General features: G+C 34.2%; 1 long non-coding RNA gene across 1 annotated transcript; it reads left to right on the top strand.

Moving 5' to 3' along the window:
• The first annotated feature begins 2,500 nt into the window (after positions 1-2,500).
• LOC106880881 (uncharacterized) lies at positions 2,501-6,108 on the top strand. The gene is made up of 3 exons (XR_001410788.2): positions 2,501-2,696; positions 2,990-3,104; positions 6,025-6,108. It is a non-coding gene; the product is annotated as an uncharacterized LOC106880881 (long non-coding RNA).
• The last annotated feature ends 269 nt before the right edge of the window (positions 6,109-6,377 follow it).

Raw genomic sequence — 6,377 nt, 5'->3', positions numbered from 1 at the left:
ATTAGGCCTGCTCTGAGCTTGCTCTTTTAGATTGAAGGATGACCGAAGTGGGAGGATATTTGCCTAAGAGGTCTGGGTAACTGTATATTTGTGTGTGGATTCTGCAAGTAGTCATCAGATATCTCCCTACTATTGGCGAATTTTTCATAGACAAAATTTTTTTGTTACCTCATTGTTTTTTTTCTGTAGTCTGTGTACATGTACAAACCCCTCTGTAGTTTTCTGTTTTGTACCAATGTCTTTTGTACTTTTGTATGCTCTTGTGGCTAATAAACAAGCAATCATTTGCATGCCAGGCAAAACGCTTAGCAGCATTTCGTCTGCCTTTGCATTCTGATTTCAAATGCTGTCAAGGTCGACTTTGACTTTTATCTTGTTGGGATTGATAAAATAAGTACCAGTCGAGCCCTGGGATTGATGTAATTGACAAGCCCACATCCTCCAAGATTTCAGGCTTTGTGCCTGTAGTAGAAAGGATTATTATTCAACAAAGGTCAACTTTGCCTTCCACCCTTTCAGGTTTGATGAAATAAAGTGTCAGTAAGCTACTCCAGTCGATGTAATCAACTACTTCCCACCCTTAAAATTGCTTATATGAATTCAACATTGTAGAAAAAGTTGATGAAGGCAAAATTTTAATAAATATAAACAGTTCAAAAGTCTAATAAATTGATTTGCTATAATGATGAGGAAAAGTCCAATGTTTCAGTCAGTATCCTATATAGGGGAATGAGGCTTTCTGGTGGTACTGAATATGAACAAACTGGGATTAGGGAAAGAGAGAAAATTGCATGTGGAATGTATTACACAGAATAAAATAAAGGATGTTATATGGTGACATGTGTTGGACAGCAGTAGAAGAAGAGATAATCAGCAATAACAATTGCAATTTTGAAAGACAAAAAAAGAAGAGAAATAAAGAGCAGAGAAAGAGAAAACAACAAAAAGATTATTATTACTATGGATTCCAGAAAATTAAGAAGTAAAGTGACAAATTAAAAAAAAAAGAATGCTAGAAGAAAAAGAACATATTCTTATATATATATATATATATATATATATATAACATATTAGCATGCTAAAGAGTCAGACATCAACTTGAGAACGAGGGGAATTTATTAACACTTGTAAGTGATGAGATTCCTAAAATAAAGATAAGGTATTTCTCTCTGCACTTGTGGGTGTAGGGCAAGCATCATGTAAGGTGATTCTACAAACTGAAAGGTGATTCATAGAGTTGCTTAGTGATCTAAAATGGGCAGCTACGGGTTTGAAGAATTCTTGAATGTTGTAGCAAACATCAAAAGTGTTCATGGAAGTGATCACCTAGATGATGAAGCTACAGCATGCATACAGGAAGAAGACAATCATGAAGTTGATGTAAATGAACAACAAATGAATGAAATAACTGTAAAGGAATCTGACATGATGTTTTATGAATCTAAAAATCTAAAGCAATTAACAATGGATATCAGCCCTAACATCTAACAAATCAAACAAGTTCAGCATAACTTGGACAAACCACTGTTCCTTCAAGTAAATGTATGCAGAGAAAAAGTAAGAAAAAGTAAGAGTGTTGTTCAAATGACCTTGGATAAGTACTTTTTATCGAAATAAATTTGTAAAAACATCTTTTTTTTATGTGTTCTCTAGTAAAACACACTGTTTCATTTCCAATAAACTGTTGATTTATATATGTATTTTTCTTAGATTTTTTATAGGACTAGTTTATTAGTTACAAGATCAGTGATTGTATGACACTGTATTTTCTCTATATTGCAAACAAGATCATATCATGCCTGGCAAATGAGTGCCCACCACTGAAGTGATCCAATAAGATCAAAATCATGTGACCTGGTGGTTTTTGAGCTAGAGTGGCAGGAGTTCTCTCCCGCTTGCAATGAATATCAAATGTGAAAGCGCACTAAATAACCAGCTGCAGGAGATGTCTTCCTGGGGTTAAAACAGCAGTATTGTTGGTTCTTAGAGAACACCTGTGCTAAAATGGTGATAAACACTACTTTATTATTTTATTACTTTGAAATGGAATATAGTTTTTAAAAAGTTTTTTCTAAAAAAATTTCATTCAAGTATTTTGAAAATTCTTGGGCCAATAACTGCATGTCTTAAAATTACCATGTTTAATTAGCATAGTCTTCAGTAGTGCAGCACTTTCTCAGAAACAATTAACTGTACTAACAAGGAAGTGCTATTGTGCTAACAAGGAAGTGCTGCATACATTTGCTAAAATCCAATAATAACAATTAAATACTCATAAATAATGCTAATCACCTATGTAGATAATAAATCATAAATCATATCTCCAAGTATGTGCTTAGGTTTGTTAAATTTTTGTAATGATCCAAAGTTTTCAGTGGAGCCATTTTATTTTCAGTTACTGCTATCTTCAGATGTGATGGATTATGGAATATCATAATAAAAAAGAGATAGTATTTAATTTTAATTTTATCATACTTTGATCAAACATCAGTTACAGATTTGTTTTCCCCTAAAATTTATTTTTAGCAAATTGAACTAAAAGAAATAATCATGTGTGTGTTTAACAAATCTATAAAATCCTTACACTTGCTCTGAAAGTGGAATCCTTACTTTTCATTTCAAAGGTTACCAGTTTATTGGACCCAATGTGCTGGTATTGTACAGAGTGGAGACACACACTCAGCACATTAAGTCAGGTTGGTAAATTTGTAATCTAAATTTCATTAGGTTATGACTTAAATGTAAAAGAAAGCAATTTTGTCTGTTTGTATCACATACATCTGCCTCACTAAACTGTTTCTTTTTATTTATGACTGAAAGGCAGATGAGTCTACAATGGCACACGCTGTTCATTGAAGAGCTAAGCCCATTTTAAATAAGAGCTTGTTATCTATTTTAAAAACTAAGAATTTATAGGTCAGAATGACTCCAATGCCATTTCATGAAAGTATGTTCTTTTTATTTATTTATTCATTAATTTATTTTCTAGCAAACATGACATCTGGTGTGGTTGGTTTATTCATGTTGTCACTGCTGCTCCCTGGAATAGATGCTGCTTTCTTGAATGCTGACACACAACAGCTGTGCTCCTACTTATGTAATATGTATGTATTACAGAATTAACTACCTTGTTCTCGATAAAGGTCCAGTGTTTTTCAGGAGACTATGTAGAGTTAGATAAACTGTCACTCATCCAGCTACAATAATAGATAATATGTTGATTTTCACTCACTTCTCTACATTATCTCTCTCTCTGTCTCTCTCTCTTTCTCCTCAATGAACCAGATCTAAAGACCATACTTATGTAATTCAAGAATTATTATTATGCTAAAGCTTGGCACAATCTCCTGGCTTGTTAGTTCCTGTCAAACTGTCCAATCCATGCCAACATAGATGAATGTTAAATGGTGATGATCATTAAGGTGGTAAACTGGAAGAACCTTTAGAGCATCAGAAAAATGCCTTGTATTCCTTCCCACTCTCTACATTCTGAAATTTAATCCCACTGAGGTTATCTTCTTGGAGACAATAAAATAAATTATCAGTCAATGGCATCAACTAATATTCTCCCCTCAAGAAATGCTAGACTTGTGCCAAAATCAGAAACCCAAAAGCAACAAGTGGACAGAATTGTTAGAGTCTTAGAAAGAAATGGTTTGTCTTTCATCTTTTTAAAGGCAATAGAATAAAGTACCAGTCAAGTAATGGCGTTGATCTAATAAACTGACCTCCCCCACCTAAAATTGCTAGAACTGCACCATGGTTATTATTATTATTATTATTATTATTATTATTATTATTATTATTATTAAGGTGGCGAGTTGGCAGAATTATTAGCATGCTGGACAAAATGCTTAGTGGCATTTCATCCATCTTTACATTCTGAGTTCAAGTTTTGCAAGTGAAAAAGGTTGTGGAGCACTGTTCTAGTGTCTTTAACAAAAGATAAGTGGGAGTGGCAAGGCTGGTAAGGCTGAATGGGCCTACTCTCAGTATACATTTCTAAGTGGGAGGAAGGAAACAAAGAAAAGATACTTTTGATGTCTTAGTTGTGACAGAGTAATCCAGGCTTTTCTGTGGGATTTCCCATTAATTACCTTAAGTGGTCCTCCCACCAAATTAGGAACATTTTTTCTTGGAAATCTTTATTCTTTTGTATCTTTTATCTTCTACATGTTTCAGTCATTTTTGATTGTAGTCATGCTGGGGTACTGCCTTGAAGGGTTTTAGTAAAACAAATCGACCCAGAACCTATTTTTTAAAGCCTGGCACTTATTCTATTGGCCTCTTTTGCCAAACCGCTAAGTTACAGGGATATAAACACACCAATACTGGTTGTCGAGCAGTGGCGAGGGACAAACACAGACACAAAGACTTGCACACACACACACACACACACACACACACACACACATATATATACAATGGGCTTCTTTCAGTTTCCATCTATTGAATCCTCTCACAAAGCTTTGGTTGGCCCAAAGCTATAGCAGAAAACACTTGCCCAAGGTGCTACGCAGTGGGACTGAGCCCGAGACCATGTGTTTGAGAAGCAAGCTTCTTACCACACAGCCATGCCTGCGCCTATTGTTAACCCTTTTTTTTAAAAAATGCTTCATGTTTACTTGATGTAAACACCATTTTATGTGCATCTGATTTTTCATTTTTATATTTTCCTCTATGTCTTGGGTTCTTGTAAGCAGTAATAGAAATTGTCATTACCATCATCAAAATTATTGTTATTATCATCATTATCAACATCATTATCATTGTATTAGCAGCATTTCATCCACCTACACATTCTGAGTTCAAATTCAGCTAAATTTTGGCTTCCATCCCCATTTCTTTTTTTTTGGGGGGGGGGGTCAATAAAATAAGTACCAGTTGGGAACTGGGGTTGATGTATTCAACTTACCCCTCCCCTGAACTTGCTGGCCTTGTGCCAAAATTTAAAACCATTATCATTATTATTATTATTATTATTATTATTACTATTATCATTATTAGGTTGACTTTGCCTTCATCCTTGCAGGGTTAATAAAATAAGTACCAGTTGAACACTGGGATCAATGTAATCAACTTATCCCTTCCCCCAAAATTGTTGGCCCTGTGCCAAAATTTGAAGCCATTATTATTATTATTATTATTATTATTATTATTGTTATTATTAACAGAAGCATTTAATCTGTCTTCACATTCTGAGTTCAAATTCCACCAAGACCAACTTTACCATTCATCCTTTCAGTGTTGTTAAAATAAGTACCATTTAAGCAATGTAATTAACTAACCTGTACTCCCAGAATTTCATGCCTTGTGCCTAGAGTAGAAAGTATTATCGTTATCATTATTATTATTATTACCATTATTATTAAGGTGATGAACTGGCAGAATTATTAGCATGCCTGGCAAAATGCTTAACAGTATTTTGCCCATCGTTATGTTCTAAGTTCAAATTCCACTGAGGTCAACTTTGCTTTCAACCTTCCAGGGGTCAATAAAATAAGTACCAGTGGAGAACTGGAGTTGATGTAATTGACTAGTCCTCTCCCACTAAATTTCAGGCCTTGTGCCTTTAGTAGAAAGGATTATTATTATTATTATTATTATTATTATTATTATTATTATTATTATTATTATTATTATTATTATTATTATTAAGGTGGCAAGCTGGCAGAATCATTAGCATGGTGGGCAAAATGCTTGTCTGTCATTACGTTCTGAGTTCTGAGGTTTACACCCCTCTCTGAAATTGCTGGCCTAGTGTCAAAATTTGAAATCATTATCATCATTATTATTACCATTATTATTATTATTATTATTATTATTATTGTTATTATTAAAGTGGTGACCTGGCAGAATCATTAGCATGCTGGGCAAAATGCTTAGTGGCATTTTGTCCATCTTCACATTCTGAGTTCAAATTCTACTGAGGTCAGCTTTGCTTTTCATCCTTTAGGGATCGATAAAATAAGTACCAGTGCCAAAATTTGAAATCATTATACATTATTATCATTATTATTCTAGAAACCAATGTCCAGACAGTTGCAGAATGCAAGTTGGTGTGAAGTGGTCACGAAGATCTCTCAACTCAGTTCTTCACTTCAAGAGGTAAGCAGCAACAGTGAAATAGTTGCCCTCCTAACCCTTTCATCCAATTTACATGATATTCATTCTATCAACTTATGATACATATGGGGGATAGAGGGTCACTGAAAAGTTCCTGGCTTTAAGGGTATTGTGAAAGGGCTCATTGGAAGTCCAACTTTCCTAGTTCTTTTACAGGGCTTAGAAAAACTGAGTGGCCACTGCAATAAGTGTGTGAATTTGGAAGGGGAATATGTTCAATAAAATCATAATTAACTGATCCTCCTGTATTT

Source organism: Octopus bimaculoides, chromosome 3, assembly GCF_001194135.2.
Source record: "Octopus bimaculoides isolate UCB-OBI-ISO-001 chromosome 3, ASM119413v2, whole genome shotgun sequence".
Classification (NCBI taxonomy): domain Eukaryota; kingdom Metazoa; phylum Mollusca; class Cephalopoda; order Octopoda; family Octopodidae; genus Octopus; species Octopus bimaculoides.
Note: the sequence above shows the minus strand (reverse complement) of the source record. Positions and strands in the feature narration are given on the sequence as shown.